Raw genomic sequence first — 18,444 nt, forward strand, 5'->3', positions numbered from 1 at the left:
AAAAAATAATGTTCTACATAAACCATTCAGTTAACTACTAAGCACTCGAGGCAAGTATTGTGAAAGTGAATAACATATTTGTTGCTTGTAAATAATTTTTTAGGCCATTTTTCACAAGCATAATTGCATGATTTATAGGTTATTAAAAATGTTTTGCCGACATTGGAATGGGCGACTTGTTGTTTCTCAAAGCAATCATCTTTCAATCGATCTTGTTCTGAGAAAATATTCAACAAGATTTATCTACGCAGTACTTAATTTGCTTACTGAACATAAAGCAGTCTAATTCCGAGTGGAGCTTACTACCAGAAAATATCGTTAACTATTTAAATGAAGCAACACCAGATTTAGATAATGAGAAATTCATGTGGTATGAGTCATATCTAGGTTAACGAGGAAAGATTGCACAAATGTTGATAAATTGAAAATGGTACGTGAGTGAACAGATCTTCAGCTCTGGTTGAATAGAATATTATGTAGATTTCTAGTGACATTAGAACTAATGAATCTCCAAGCAATAATAATCCTGTCATAATAAAAATATCAGCTTCTTAGGTTGATGTACTTCCAAACAATTTAGTTGCTTTGGATATAGATTATCGAAATAGGATTGAAGTTTTGAAGACAGAATATGATAAAATCATCCAATTTAATCTTATGATAGAATAAATGGGAAGTGTTTCTGCACTCCCTAATAGGAATTGGAATTTGAATTTGTCTGATTGTCAGAAATGTTTGTGCAAAGTTTCATTTCCGTATTTTCATCCATAATTTAAAGAAAAAAATAGTAAGTGAAAAAATTGGTGGCTGTATGAATAACCAATGACTTTCGGACAGTTTGACAGTTTGAAAATGATATCTAGATATGTATCTTACCCAGGAACAATGCCCTTGAATATTGGTAGTGAGTTCAGAAACATTCTGTATAATGGAAATGTTGCACAGCCACAAGTCAAGCACAATAAATTCGTTTGAGAATAAATTCGTATATTCATGCAATTTTGGGTTTTCAAATAATGAAAACTAACTTTGATATTTTCGAAGATTTGATATACGAATAAGTCGAAAGGCCTCTCATTACAGTTGTGAATCCCGAATGAAGATGGAAAAATGACGTAATTAACTATTTGTTCTATTCATTAATAGAAATTCAGTAATCTTCAATATTATGAAGAGATAAATTGGCTTATACATTTAAGACATTTGGCTTATACAAAACAGTCATATTGAAGAATATTATCAATAACAAAACGGACGGATTCATCCATTTTGGGACGGTAGCTCCCTTATTTGTGTAATGCATTTCTTCAACAGGATAACCATTCATTGATACCAAATATCTATCAAAATTTACTTTCGATTGATAGCTCACATCGATTTCAAACATCAAGAATGTGGAGCACATATAAAAGAAGTGAATATTTCAAACATTTTCCTATTTCGAAACATTAGCAGTACGAATACGTCCTAATGAATATTTTCGAAGCTCATTCAACAAAAAACAAGTTTCAACTACGAAATGACACTCTTATCGCTCCAAAAATGCAAGCTACGATGAGCTTTCACGTACACACTAATGTTGACTAATAGGTGGATCCCACGTTCAGATAACACTGTTTATTTGGGCATAAGAAACTAGCTACGCAACGCCACACTCTAGGATGCACTTGAGTAATAGCAGATTCAGACATGGATACGGTCACTACATAGATATTCTCTTCTTCAACGTTCATGTAAAATAGCGTTGAATACATATATACTGGAAAAACATTTTTTTAAATTGACTGTATCCTCTTATGACGCTATCACATTGATAAGAAAAGTGTTCTTACTCTACAAATAAGTAGAGGAGGCAATTGGAGGATAATTGTAGAAGGAATACGTCATGCGTTATATTATCTATACTCATTCAAATATTGATTTTTCAATTGAATGATTTGAGAAAAGCACTGGAAGTAATAAAACATGAATGGTCTATCGATTGTTTGCCTAGTAATTGGAAAAAGCTAACTGATAAGGCCATCCAATAACCTTTGACAATTTAGTACTCAGTGGTGTGACTTACAAGAATTAATTTTTTTGTATAGTTTACGTGAGATGTGAATTTTCACTTGACAAAATATCACACTCATAAGTGGTTCAAGGAGGTAGTATAATGTTTCTGAGAATTTTTTATGAATGTTCCTGTTATTTTGTCATTAATTCATTCATTAATGTAGATTTAGTCTGTGTAAGTTATGAGTCAAGTTATCTCACCTACTCAAAATACATATTGCAGTTGATGACAACATACAGATTGAGAATGGCTCATGGATTATGTACACAGTGAATAAAACATATAGAATATTGACTGTCATGCTGAATGAATATTGGTTCTCATGCACAACTGATCATTGTTAAACAAAATTGGAAATTGAAATCAGCAAGCATTATCCTGATTTTTATTATACCATATTATGAAAAAATTACCATGAGTATTGAGAATAATAAAGTTTTACTGATCAAATCCACTTTATACTACACATTTGACACAGTCACTAATATGATCAAATTGAATTAGTTCTGTTGAATTAGTTAATTATTTTTAGTGAATCAAATTTTTCAGAAGAAGTGTAAATTTTACATCATGTTTGGTTGTAAGGTATTGGTTTGCCCAACTAACATACTTGGGACACACAATAATCTTTGGTTTAGGTGTGAGGTTCTTTGAACCTTTGGATCCTTGAACCGTCCCAATATAACATAACATTAGTTCTAAGAATTTCAAATCTTTTTTCTTGTAACATCCTCGAATTCAACTTCCATGGATAATTAATATCAGTCAATATATATTTTCCATCACGTGAAGGGATGGCTAAATATTATTATAGGTATAGCACATATAAAAGACCACATAAGGCCTGAATAGATGTTGAATAAAAGGTATCATCAAGATCGACTTCATCCATCTGCAGCCAAATCATAAATAACAACTTGACCCCCATCAACTCTCACCTTGATTTCTCCTCCTACTCTTCCCAAGCTCCAGAAAAAGGGCGCTAAATGCGTAGGCTACAGTCGTGTATAATAATTCATGAACCATGCTACTACAATAGAGCCGACAGAGATATTTTCATATACAAACCCGAGAAATCGAAAGTATTTGTAATCCAGTTTTACTGATAGAGATAGAAATTTCCATAGGAATCAACTCCATAAATTGGCAGTGTGTGTTTAAGAATGTATTCAATGTAAATCGTTATAAGTTACAAAGTCGTTAAGTAGAAGAAAGCAATGGTACTAACACTTCTACATTTAAATCAGCCTTTTAAATAAATTGAAAGTGAATTACTATCTTCGACTGGATAAGGCTGGAATAGTTCTACTAGGATTGCAAAGACCAGTAGCGCCATTTTCTCAAATAGCAAATACTAAACATAAAATTGATTTTTCCGCTTGAAGCCAATAAGCTCTGGTTGAAATAATAGCAGGTACCTGATAGCTCTACAACTTGAAAGTCAACAGAATGCTTGAAATGTCGTCCTATAAACATTCACCTCTCTTTTACGAGATACGATACGAGAGTGCCTGTGACAAATGGAAACATAAAATACTCCAACAAGATCTGTATTGCATCTGTAACACTGGGGTTGAGTGTTGTTTGCCTTGTTCTAATCTGCACCAACAATCTACTATTCAATAATACCCCTCCAGCGTGTAAAACAACTGGATTTTTTCTATTTCCACCAAGTAGTGGATGGAAGCCATAGATACGAAACAGCTGGAACGAAGTAGATCAAAAGCTGGATTTGCAGAAGTTTCCTGGAGGCAGAAACCATTCCTTTATTCTGAGCTCCCAATTCAATAATGAACGATACGAAAATCTTTGTAAAACCCATAAACTTCATGTTAGTAACGATACACGCATGGTGGCAATCGTTAAATAAATATTGCTGATATCTTAATACCGTATCTTTTTTGAGCCATGTCTTCATCGTGATTGGAAACCAATCTATAACTCTTTTTTAATGTACAATATCAGATCGCATTCGAGTCTCTGCGTGTTCTTGATCACTCGATCAACAATAGGGGTGAATAAGAACTTGTAATTTGGTAGTGAACCATTTTAAATTCCGGCAAACTGATAAGGAGTTAATAGTCGCAGTAAGAATAAATTTATGGTTTACAGGTTTTCGCTTTGGAAGAAGGTAACAATACCGGAAGGTTCTAGGGTACCACCATGGGAATTTTTCAAAAAGGAGTGTAGCAGATGCTCTGTATAATTCATTCTCAAATTTGCTCATTTATACGTTTCAACAAATATGAAACGTATCTGTTATTTCAAATGTATCAAGCATCAAGGTCATATCGTCCTTTTCTTATTCCAAAATGTCGGAATTAAGCTAATTTAGCTTCACTTCCTCATTGATTTGATCTCCGATCTTCGAGAATTAAATTCACTTCACAGATTGAAAAAAACTTAATGACTTTATGATAAAAATTACATATATGACGTTTCAATTTCCATGCATCTAACTATTGACCAATGATATAATTCGAAAACTAATTCCAATCATAATTACAACCTTAAATCTTTCTTATGAAACTCACCATGAAAAAAATTTGGCTCGTGGAACACAAAGATGATCTCATGAGTATCATTTCAAAAATGAATGGAACAAAAAGTTCAATGTTATCAAAATATGTTGGCAAATATATTTTTCCAATTGAGATGCATTCGCACCACAAGCTCCGGCCATCTCGACAAGTAAAGCCTCAAGAGCTAAAAACCAGACCGAGTGACCTGAAACCTCGAACTGCACACTTTCAGATTGGAAATGACTCACCAAAACGGAATTGCTCATCTCAAAATGATGCCGATTATGTAGAAAGCACGTGCTAATTCGACTATTTCTCACGGGGCTGACTTGGGGCACCGGGACATCTGGGCACTTGCCCCCTTGGGCACTCGCAGGTGTCTAGATGTATATACTCATAGAAAATACAGCTACAAAAGTATGTCTTTAGCAAAGGTGTCGTGTCAGTAACGCAAATTGGCCAGAGAAAAGCCGACAGAAGTTGCCTCTTCCACGAAGCCATGACCGCAAGTGTAGATAGAAACGGAGAGCTAGTCAAGAGAATATGAGAGAAAGATAGAGAGCGAATGTCAGGGTCTTGTGCCTTGTCAAAACACACCGACGTCCATTGATGATGAAGATAAATGGTGTTTTTCTGTGACCGCAGGCTGAAAAAGCGTTCAGATTTTTTCTAAAATTCCATTCTATGGACTTGTCGATAAATTGGTGGTGTTGCAATGCTCATATCTCATGCATATTTCCAGTAAAGAGCCTATTGTGTTGATAAGAGAGCTTGTGAAGTGATGTGTGAGGGAAATCATGGGTAGAACTTTTATTCTGCATACTATTCAAGCTGATAGTAATTGGCAATTTGATGGGTATGTGAGCCTAATGTTAACTGCGGGTATCACTCATTAGAATATTTCACTGTAAAGCATTATTATGAAAAAAATGTGGAAGTTGCAAGTAAAAATAACCGTCTTCCTGTTATACGAAAAGAGGGTTCATATCAACCTTGACTCTTGGCATCCTATATCTGGAAAGGCTGTTTTGTAGCAGAGTATTGCGCAGGTAATAGTTGATTATCGGTACCTTGCTGTAATCACACCTGTCTGTGCAAAAGAGAAGAATCCAATGGGTCGAGTCCCATCAATACTAAAGTACTTATGAAGAATTAATTAGGGTTATATGAAAAATAATATTCATATCATACACTTGGTGTGCATGTTATAAGTCTGCAATCGGGATTGGTCGGTAAAACATGAAATTTGTGATATTATTTCAGTGCACAGAACTATTTTGAGCTACTCACAGATTTTTTCTATACTGGTTCATCAATTACAGGAGGAACTTTGGGATTCCATGACATACCTGCAAGCAAAAGAATAGAAATGTTGTCAGACAATAATGATGAGAAGTTGAGTATGACAGCTTGGAAATTCATGAGATACTCATCAATTCCCACTCAAAGTCGGTGAGATAATATTATCTTCATTCGATTTCCACTAAAAAATACAAAAAATAGAAAACACTACACACCAAAAACACGAAGTATTAGTGGACAATTGGTCTTCTAGTCATCAACAGATTCAACCCTTGAAAAGTTATGATTGTGTGTCAGTTGCTAGTGTATCATTTACAATTAGTAGCCCTAAACACATGTGTGGCAGGTCACATTGATCCCGGTCTCATCTCGGCATAATAATAGATTTCCGTTGTGACGGACTTAATGAAGTTCCAGCTCTTTTAACGGTAACTGGACGTCGCTACCAGGCAGTGACTTTCTCCTCATAAAAACGGCCGAGAATAGAGCGACAAACCGACCGATTCAGTCTACTTGGTACAAACACATCCCTCAGACGACACAAGACGACAAACAACGACTTTTTCATTTTGTTGGTACGTGATTGCTCGTCTCAGTCGATCTCTGTGATATGCTTAAGACGCGCTGTGCATGCTACGCATCATCCTCGAATACCAAGTCACATTTCAAGTCCGTAGGCCTATGCCTGGAGACCATTCAGATTGAATACCGACTGCTCACTGAGACCAAGTAGAGTATAGTATTGTGCATGAAACTGGAAGACTGGATGACTGGAGTCAACGGGTTAAACACTATCCTTTCAAAGTCAGTCTAAATCTGAAATTATTCTATTTATTCACAATATCACATTGGAAACAACAGGTAATGACCCAAATATGTTCCCTTAACACAACAATAAGTACAGTATACAGTCTAATCAAAACAAAAAAAAAATACTAAAACTAATGTTTGAAAGAAAAAAAAACTTAGAAAACTACTTCTAAATCATTCCTTAATAGAGTTAATGGTGAAAATGAATATATGAAGTGATTAAGGAGAGGTGTTATCAATAAGGATGATGAGAGAGCATGCAGTCTCATATGAATGATGAATGATAGGATGAGGGTGATAATGATAACTGCCAGCAAAGTACTTTGAAAATAAGGGATAAGTAAGAATAAAATGAGTTTGAATGTGCGAATGAACGAAAATTAAAGTCAAAAGAGTGATATTTTTATAATGATGGAATATTTGCGAAAATTATGGCTGCTGATTAAATCTGTAAATGTGTGATTAATCTGTAAATTATTATTGATAAATTTAAAAATTTCAGATCATATTTATGTCATACAGCGAATGAATATCGGAGCAGTGTGACCCAAAATTGTAAATCATGTAAGAATGGAAATAGAATAGAATTATTCATATTATTATTCATAATACAATCACAAATCATAATATAGATATGACTCGGCGAGAGCATCAGGACTAGCCCAAAACTGTTCCACTCCCAAATTTTATGAATAGTAGAGTTTCCAAAAGACAGGTTATATTTTTTATAAATTACTTCTTTATCGAATTGCAAGAAAAATTGCTTAAAATAATAGAAGAATTGCAGTAAGGAGAAATATTATTCTTCAAAAGCGAAAATAGTGAGTTAGAATCACTTTATTTATTTATTTATTGAGAACAAGAATATGTGGAAGCAACAGATCAATGATCCATTTTGCTTCCTTTACATTAATCGTTTGAAAAACAAAGAAAATTTGAAGTACAATTAAACAAATTAATTATGACTATTACTATTATTAATTATTACTTCAAGGAAGTGATTCCAGAAAGCTATGTTGTTTCTCTTCCACCTATCTCCTACTCTTTCCTTTTTTCCTTATCCTCCTCAATCATTCATCCAACTTTATCTACTCCAACTTGGTCATAATTTCCAGTCTACAGATGAGACATCACAACTGCTAGTCGAGTTCAACTGTAATTGATTGCTTTATCTGTTAATGGACAGACAACAATCGTTTTTTGTACCGTTTTTCCTGTAGTATTCAGTTTGTTGAGAATCTGTGATTTGTGAAAAATGCTAATAGTGTATTTCCTAGATTTCTGAATATTCCATAGCATTTAAATGCTTCAATCCATCTCACATGGAATTTAGTCAAATCTTGAGCACATAAAACAACCTATTTCAAACTATATATCAAATAAAATGATTAAGTTATAATGTAGCGATGATGAAAAATAATTCAGAAGCGGATAGTGATCTCAATACAGCATTCTATGGAAGCGGATGAGACCATAGAGAATACGAGAACAGAAGGTGAAGGAATGAACAGGAATGAACAGTCTCTGATGATTGAAGGATCAGGGTAGGCTTCCAGCTCATCACTTAATACTGCAATACATACATGTATAATCTTGTACATCACCTTATTACTGTACCTCCATTAGCAACGTTATTATGACTTCACAACTGAGTATATAAGATGAATTTGCAGGATCAAGATAGGCTACCGGGCACACAAGATAGTAGTACTATTTATTAAAACTCCCTTTATTCATCGACCTCATAGCCGGACTGTGGTATAGTTCTTTCTCCTTCACTTGATAATAAGAGATAATAAGATAGTAATAATAGTTTGTTTCGGAACAAAAACTCAAGCAGAATGATGGTGAGAATCATTTACCTACTATTATTATGGCGAGAATCATTTCATTCAAATCCGTATTATCAGTTATATCAATACCTAGGCTACTATGAAAATTAGATTTGAAATTATTGAAAGTAATTTACAGCTACTTATAATTCTGTGAATAGAGGTGATTAATTTATGAAAATTATATTGCAATGTTGCAGTCTATTGTCACAAGCAAATAAATTATTATAATAATAATAATTGACCGAGCGAAGTGAGGTCTAAAGGTGCGTACAGATTCACGCGCCGCGAACATGAGCAATTCACTTTTAATCAGTTGATGCCAAGCTTTTTATATCTGTATCTTACCGTTTCTGTAAAAATACAGATATAATCAGCTGATTAAAAGTGAATTGCTCATGTTCGCGGCGCGTATATCTGTACGCACCTTAAGATTCGAGTCGACGGTTTGGCATTTCTCTCAATGTTTAAATGTTTATATATTGCGCATTTACGGCGAAACGCGGCGATAGATTTTCATGAAATTTGACAGGTATGTTCCTTTTTAAATTGCGCGTCGAAGTATGTACAAGGTTTTTGTAAATTTTTTATTTCAAGGATAATATAAAAGGAAAAAGGAGCCTCCTTCATACGCCAATATTACAGTAAAAATCAGACTATAGAATTATGCATCATAATTCAGCTGTTTAGTGGACTACAATACTACTTGTTCAAAAACATCGAACATCTTGAAAATGAATCTTCCATCAACGTTAGTAGACAGTTAACTATAATTCTACCCGTTCAAAAACATCGAACATTTTGAAAATGTATCTTTCCATCAACGTTGTAGACAGTTTCAGCCAGACCTGATAACAGCGCTCACACTCACATTCCGGGACGACACGTCACTGTACGATAGGATAGAAAGCTTTATGTTTATTTAGGATTTTCCTAGACATTTTAAATTGATAAATTATTCATTAATTTTTGAGAAACCATAACAACAGGTCAATCTAACTTACTTAGCGCGAGGTCTACTGTTCACAGAACTACTAGTAATAATAATAATAATAACAGGGGACTATTTTGATTGTTGTTGGCATACCATGTTGCCACAACTTGGAACAATATTACAATGAGAAAGTATCCAAGTATCTCCCCCTGGCTGTTGAGATCAGGGATGTCTGGAAGCAGGAAAAAGTTACAACTGTCCCTCTACAACTGTTATCTCTACTGTTGGAGTGATCAGGCAGAAGGTTTCAGCGAACCTCAGTCGCCTCGGTGTCTCAGGGAGTGCAAAACATGGAATTCAAAAGGCGGTTGTACTCAGCACGGTATCAATGATTAGATCCTTTTTAAATTTGACAAAATAGAGATGTACCAAAAACTTGCCAATGGCCGACTTAGGTTGCAATAAAAAATGCTAACTTTGTAAGTGATGAAATAATATTCAATGATAACAATAATTTTCATTTCCATTAGGATGTGTACAGAAGAACAAGAACAATATTATATAAAATAATATTAATTACACTGTATGAATAGTTAAGTGATACAAAAGTCTGTACATACTTAGCTAATGTGAAAAAAAACAAAATATCACTTCTACACACACAAACATCTGAAAGGAAGATCTTATAGATAAGAGATCAGAAATATTCGCGTGCAAAAATATTATGAACAGGTATTTGTAGATGTTATCAATATTCGATGTATCATAAAACAAGGAAAACTATTGAACTCATTTGATTGAGACTGATTCATAATGAAGTCTTCGTTGAATCAAAACAAATTCCATTTTCAAAACTGTCATCACAAAACTCAGGTTTAATCAAATTGAGGCTTAAGATTTGATTTCAATAACTTTAAAAAATGTCTAGTGATTCTTGATTCAGATTGTAATTAATTTCAAAATCAGTTGCAACAATAATTCGAGTAAATTGATAAGAATTGAAAAGCTTTCAATCAATATTGTAGAATGACCCACCTACGCTCGGCCAAGCGTGACGAGACAATAATTACTTTATCGAGACTGTAAAGTCAACGCGAGGCATACGCAATACCCTGCCACGTAATACGTTACAATAATAATAATTTTCAAAATCACGTTCCTATGAATGGAATGTTAAGTAAAATTGCATGTCCCAGTCAACGATGTCTCTACATTCTCCATGTTCCGATTCGCTTTCAAAACCGGCTGAAGGTGAAGAAGAAAGGGGTGGAGGAGGAAAGGAAGTAGATACGGTAATAAGAAAAGGAAAGAGAGCAATGAACAATAAAGGAAAACCGCCGAACGTGGAAATAGTTTGTACTTTGATAGACTAATGGAATCGCATGTAATGAAAGAAAGGTCAAGCATGATTGTGGCAGTATGGCAGCAGCTAGCCTTACTGACTGACTGACTGACTTACTTAACTTATTGTACTTACTATCAAAAGTACGCTATAGATATAAGCAATTGACGTGTAATGGTTATGGGGCACTCACGTTACAGTTCGGCTACTTAAAACAATTGAAGATAATGGTAGCTCAATGTAAATGCTGAATATGAATAGTATTTGGGCAACGAGGATTTTTCCAGAAATTTCCTTGTTTTTCTTACTATCTCTAGATTCTCGTTATACTATCCACAAAATCATTTTACAAAAGAATACTAATCATCAAAGATAATTTATTGGTAATCAATATTTAAAGTTAATGAGAAATTGTAGTGTTTACTGTGGAAAAATCTTCTTTCCATTTCTATAGAAAAATGAGGAATGTGAAGTTGAATTATTCAAGTGGCTGATTCCATGGGAATCCTCTTACTTGAACTGGAAATTATCATTACAGGTGAGATTTCCATCTTTGATTTGTAGATTGAGATGGACTCGTCGGAACTCTCTGGGAATATAAACCTCCAATCAACTTTTTTAACTAGAAAAAGATTCAATCCTGGAAAAATTACCTAGTTTTCTCAAACAAATTTCTTATACGATATAAGTTGATTCATGGTGGAGACTGTTTATTTGTTCACGGAAAGATTTTGGTTTTAGAACAGATAGAACCAATTTATAGGCAAGTTTAATAAGAAAAAACCCAATGAGTTCTAAATGGAACAGTTCAGTTATTTTTGATACGATAAAAAATTCCCCTTATAGTATAGTAAAAATTCCCTTATAGTATATTTAGAGGAAATATTGATTATTGCTTTTTGTTTGTGATCATACTACCATGTCTAATATTATAGTAGTATTATATAAAATACAAAATTATCATATTTATTTGAAAAATAATTGTATCTAATACTATTGGCTCGAGTTCAACTAGGTCTCCTCCAACCAGTTTTGAAACAGTTTGAATTTAATTGTGCGTCAATTTATAGAGAGGCTCGCGTACTAATGAGACTCCAGAATCTGTTACTTTTTTAGGACGTTGTAAACGATAATTTATCAACAGATTCCAGTGTTTAGTAGCAGCACACGTGGATATGTTGTATTGAAAGAGAAGCAATTAATTCGGTTGTTGGGTTTCAACGTTTCTGCGAGTCAAAATCGAGTAAAAGAACATTTTTTACTTGTATCAAACGCCGATTTTGGGCGTATCTCCGGCGAAATTTTGAAGTCCTTCTTACACAAAATAGAACCCATCTGGAAATATGTATTAAATTTGAAAATTTTTTGTCGATTAATTCTTGATAAAGCTCAGAAAACGCAGAAAAACGCAGATTTTGGAAGTATCTTTATATATTTTTTTCAAATCCTTACTTAGTGCGCCTCTAAATGACCAACTGAACAAACCTGCCAAATTTAAACGGTCCAGTAGATTTTTAGCTGCTCTGTTGATTATGTATGAGTGAATGAATGAATCAGTGCCATTTTGCATATATATTTTATATTTATATATAGATATAGATTTCTCTGAAATTCAAATCGAATTAAACAATTTATGAAAAATCAATCAGTTTGAATTGAATATCATAGGTCGATGTATTTTAGGTGCTTTTTTTCATATTGAATTCAGTTACTGTATTTTTATTATTCTATATACGACTGTAGTATATTCCTTCTATTTGTCGTCTTATTTCATTCTCATAATTTTATAATATTTATTATTTTCTCATATTTTCTATCTTCTTTTTATTGAAAATTTTATTATGTTAGAAATAATTATTGTATAGTGTGAAGGAGGCAAAATGGGGTTTTTACCTGTTGTCTCCATGAATAAATAAATAAATAAGATATTTCACAGTAGTCTAACTCCATCAGAATTGGCCAACAATATTCTAATGAATCAATTGCAATGTTGAATGCACGAATACCTAAACACTACATACATATCGCCTAGTATCTGCACTAAACATAGATTTCATATGCTTGTTCAAATCAAACTGTATCTATGCGATACATAGATATACTGGCTTCAATTCAGCCAGTACTATGCACCAGATATACAGATATATTAGGTTGCAAGTTGAGCATTTCGGGCTTATCTTGACCCAGATTCGTGTCATGTCGTGACCGGGCCAACGGTAGCCCCCTGTCTACTGCGCATGCGCTGTAACAAAGTCGGTACTCTGCAAAGGGTTGTTACAACACACTCTTAATTCCCCCGATATCCATTGTCTCGTTTCCCAACACAATAATCAAAACAACAACTAATGTACCCTTCTCAGCAGCCTTTAGATAACAACTCCCCCGCAACAACTATTATATCTATAGTGTGTACCACATTTCATATTATATGGTGTGCCTGATAGTAGTTGCGTTAATTTATAGCGCCGGTGGAATGAATGAACCAACGCTATTTGCAGTCCATAAGCCGTCGTTACGTCTAGCGAGCTCGAGTTGAACTTTGTGCGGCGCTGTTTTCAAATTGCGCGCTCCTCCCTAATGAGATCGTTGGCATGGCAACCACCCCGACTGGAATGTCGCCTGCCATTGTTTACAATATTTGCGTGCACTTTTCGTTGCTATTTAGCATATTTTAATGGTGTAGTCGCCGAGCCCCACTGGTTTCGGTACTGTAGTGCCTTGGTGGTATCGCGCTAACCTATCACTTGGTACGCTAAAAATGTGTTATTTACTTCCTACTATAGTAAATTGCAGTATTTGATTTTAGCTTGGTGTTGCTATCCTTGTCTATCATTTCACAAAGCAGATAGTGCTATACTTTTATAGCACTGCAACGCTGCTGGATCGTCTTTTTTAACAATGTAGGAATAAAATATTAATCTTAATTGTGAAAATTTAATATTCAATCATTGGAGAATATATTTATTTGACAAATACAATAATTCATTATTTTAAATAATGATTGGCAGTTTATAATACATCAGCTATCCTTTATAGATTGCAGTAGCAAGGCAGAGAATCGGCCAACAACACTGTCCACCCATCTTTCTCCACTGCTATTTTAACGTAGACCTTACTATGGAGTATGATGTTGAGCAATGCGAAATTTGCAATATACAATGAAATGTCTCTCGAATTTGGCGACCTCCCTGTAAATATTATGATTTTTGATCAGGAGTGAGAATAAGAAGGATTGAGAAGGCATAGTTATTCCGTAAAAAATCAATGAAAACATATAATATAATTAAGAATCACTATTGAATAAGGGAAAGAAAATGTTGCAAGTGAACTCATGTAGATAATCTCAAAATATTCTGTTTCTAGCCGTCAGGCTCGCTTCGCTCGCCATATCCGTCTGGCCAGGGGGCTCCGCCCCCTGGATCCCCGACTGGATCGTCCAGAAATGAGATCAGCGGGCTCGCTTCGCTCGTAGATACTCATGTAGATAATCTCAAAATATTCTGTTTCTAGCCGTCAGGCTCGCTTCGCTCGCCATATCCGTCTGGCCAGGGGGCTCCGCCCCCTGGATCCCCGACTGGATCGTCCAGAAATGAGATCAGCGGGCTCGCTTCGCTCGCCTGCATGTAGACCTCAGCGGAACCTCTGTACCGAATTTGAACGTATTATGTCAATTTGATCTCGAAAAACACCTGTTACTATATCGGCGTATCTTTGGCGAACAAAATTCTTCCACCTCAGCTAAACCTGTGTGTACTGAATTTTTTTTAATAATTTCCATCAATTATTGAAAAAGGTGAGGAAACGCATAAAAGCTGAGAAAACGCTAATTTTGGGCGTATCTTTGGCGTTATTTCAAATTCCTTCTAACACAACATTATTGCACCCAGCTGAGCTTCTGTAGTAAATTTGAACATTTTCTGTTCATTTGTTCTCGAAAAAGCTGAGAAAGCGCAATAAACGCTGGAAAACGCTGATTTTGGCTTATCTTTGGCGTTATTTCAAATTCCTTCTAACACAACATTATTGCACCCAAGCTGAGCTTATGTAGTAAATTTGAACATTTTCTGTTTATTTGTTCTCGATAAAGCTGAGAAAACGCAGATTTTGGGCGTATCTTTGGAAATTTTTCCAAGTCCGTTCTTATTGCGCCTCTAAAGGGCCAACTGAACACACCTACCAAATTTGAAATGTTATGTCATATTTTTATCATAATTATGTTAGGACGATCCAGTCGGATGTTCAGACTAAACGTCTGGCTAAACGGATATGGCGAGCAAAGCGAGCCTGACGGCTAGTAATATAATATTCCCAGGAATAGCTCTGATTGAAGTAGCAGTACCCAATCAATTTTTCCGCGGTAAATCAGGACCTCCTGAATAGGTACTTAGGAGGTACTGGATAAATTGGTATTTAGGAGGTCCTGAATAGGTATTTAGGAGGTACTGGATAAATTGTTTTTTAGGAGGTCCTGGATAAATGCATTTCAATCTTCAACTTGGTGCCAACCTAACAAAGTCAATTCAACTTAATGCCAACCTGACAAAATTTTTAATTTAGTTACCAGAACAACTGTTTCGAAGAGGTACTCTCTCTAGATTATAGTTCTATATTAACATATGGTTTGGACATTTCAATTGTAATTTTAAGATATTGGAATAAGAAGAATATACATGCTAAAAGAAGAACTTCAAACCCTTAAAAACCACCCTTAGAGTTAAAATATCGCCAAAAGATTTCTTAGTGCGCCTCTAAATGGCCAACTGAACATACCTATCAAATTTGAACGTTTTTGGTCCGGTAGATTTTTAGTGAGTTTTTTTGCGAGTGAGTGAGTGAGTGAGTGAGTCAGTCAGTCAGTGAGTGAGTGTTATTTCGCTTTTATATATATATAGAAGAAGAAGATAGAAGATAGAAGAAGATAGATTCAACTTCCAGTACAGTATAAAATTTTCGATCAGTAGAAAATATTCCATAATGTCTTTAAAATTGACATTTTCTTCAAATTCTGAAATTGACAAAGGTTCAAAAGGCAAATCTAATTTGAGTTGAGTCTCGTTTGAAAAGTTGCAATATCATATAAGACTCGAGGAGAGCATGTTATAAAAAAGCAATAATAGAATGAAAGCTGTATGAAAGAATGTCAGCTGTAGAGACACTTGAAATGTTGACTGCAGTCACTAGGGACCAGGACAATCAAATGTTGTCAGCAGTGTTAAAAGCAATATATGATTTTGACTGGAGAACAATAAAATATTTTCAGGAGTGAGGCGAAATGAGGCAGGACTTTGATGAAATGTTGATAGAATTAGGAGGAAATCACCAAGTTGTGGACTATCAATGGATAGAGTGAATTCTGCACGTCATAGTGACTTCAAGACGTAGGCCTACTGTCACTCAGAGAATCCCTAGTGGCAAGTGCAGTCAGTCAGTTGATGCCACAGAAGAAGGAAGCCACTTGCTTGTATGTCGGTAGTGTCGTGGTCAGTGCTCGAGTTCACCGATACTAGTGGTCAGCTGATCAGTTGATTGGAGTAGGCGTGTGCGTGCGAGGCCCTTCATCCGGCGGCGCTCGACTACTTTTCTTCTTCCTTAAAAAATGAATAGAAAGAAAAGAGGTGATTGATAATGGAGAAGAGAGGAAAAAATCTAAAAGACAACTTGTGTGGAGTAATTGTCTTGATAGCAGCTAGGGCAATGTCCAGTCGGCAACTAATATAATAACAAAGAAAATAATAACTTTGGAAGTGAACGGTAACCGGTAAGCCAAACTTGTACCACCCTTTCCATCAACCCCTACTTTCTAAATTTCGAAATTTCCCTGGTCACGTGACCGATGCCATTTCATTTTTTCATTTTTACTTTCGATTATCGAGATCTGTTCGATAGCCGACTGCAGATCGATCTCCAGCTAAACGACTGCGATCGCGGCGATAAGACGACGATTTATTACAAATCGATTTTGTCTGCTGGTAGTTTTTGTATCCCACTGAGTTGCTTTGTGATTGTTACCGATACAGTTCACTGGGTTATTTACTGTACTTTCCATCTCATTCGATGATAAGCGTCTGAACTTGCTGTTACAGAAGTGTTTTTGTAAGAATTTCTATCAAATATTTATGAAAACTGGAAAGTACACAAAAAGAAGTAGAGCTCTGCACTTGCTGAATAGAATTTACGATCTTGTCAAAATAGATTCTAACAGTGTTTGTGAAGCGAACATCAATTCTAAAGCGAGATTCTAAGAAATGCTGTAACTCTTGTGAAATTTGGAGTAAAACACATCTCATGAAGAGAATTTAAAATAAATATTTGTGAATTACGCCCTAATCTCCTTTAATTTTTTGGGTGTTTATTATACCATTTGATTTTACATTTTGTATCTTCATCATCATTCTTTGAGATATGAGTCCTATTCTTGTGTTTAAAATGTCAATTGGTGAACTGTCACAACTACTGTTATAAGGTATGAGCTGCTAACACGGAATCAAGTTAGGAGATTAACAATCTTCGGATAATTAAATTTATTCGATTGCTGAACTGATCATTCTGAATGTAAACCATTTTATTAATACGGTTACTAATAACGTCGAAAATTATTACGTTATCGATTATCGAATCTTGTTTTGGGCTTAACTTTCGCTACTGCGCATGTGTATTCAAACTTACTAATCAAAGAACATAACGAAGCGTTCTTGTGTTAGCTGTATTTATCACTCTGATTCAATCTAATAAAAAGATAAATGACTTCTGTGTGTGGAAGCCGCCGATATATTCTGTTTTAAGAGATGTTTTCAGCCTTCTTCAAAGTATTTCCCCGCTTGTGAAACTGGATTTTAATGTATGCACACATTTTTGATAACATTCATCACTGTTTCCTTATTGGAGAAAGTCGGATCAGATGAGTTATTACGAGTTCGGTTTTTATTGAATGAGTGATCTATTTGCCTTTCATCAATAGGTTATTTGGTCCTTCTGTGGATTACATTATTGATTATTCCATGAGAAATTTTTGAATATAAAATTTAATTTATAATTGAAATAATATAACTAGTATAATACTGAAATTGAATATTCCTAATAAAAATTTTCTAATAGTTTTAGGAATATGAATAGTAATTTCATATCCACTTCATATAGCATTGACTATAGAGATATTACAATTGAATTATGAATTATGTAACTGTTAGACTTGAGAATAGAATTTGTTTTGAACTCTTTTTTATGAGTATTCAAATGTTTTGTTCAGAAAATATAATATGACGCATAATAGAGATTTCATCTGGAAATGGAAAATCGAAGTAAGTTACCTTTTACAATTTTATTCAAAACATTTTTCAACATATATGCCATTTTCAAGTGAGTGAATGAAATGGCATTAATATGTTGAAAAATGTTTTGAATAAAATTGAAAAAAGGTAACTTACTTCGATTTCCAATTTGCAGATAAATAAGAGTAGCCCTCTTATAGTAAGTTTATAGACCTGCTATCTTATATATGTCTTATAAGATGTTGAATAATGAGCTAATAGGATGTTGCACATTCAATCTGATATCTGGATTCTGGAGCCTCATCGAGAACTGAGATTGGATTATCATTTCTCAGAGGTTCTCAGTATCAATAATATCTGATTGAAATTCGAAAAATT

The 18,444-nt window shown here is 34.5% G+C and overlaps 1 long non-coding RNA gene across 1 annotated transcript in view; it reads right to left on the reverse strand.

Moving 5' to 3' along the window:
* LOC120351914 overlaps positions 1-18,444 on the reverse strand; it is a 154,081-nt gene that overhangs the window by 38,195 nt on the left and 97,442 nt on the right. The window contains exon 3 of the long non-coding RNA XR_005571628.1: positions 5,869-5,927. This is a non-coding gene — a long non-coding RNA (uncharacterized LOC120351914). The remainder of the gene's footprint in view (positions 1-5,868; positions 5,928-18,444) is intronic.

The sequence above is a fragment of the Nilaparvata lugens genome, chromosome 6 (assembly GCF_014356525.2).
Source record: "Nilaparvata lugens isolate BPH chromosome 6, ASM1435652v1, whole genome shotgun sequence".
In the NCBI taxonomy this organism is placed as follows: Eukaryota; Metazoa; Arthropoda; class Insecta; order Hemiptera; family Delphacidae; genus Nilaparvata; species Nilaparvata lugens.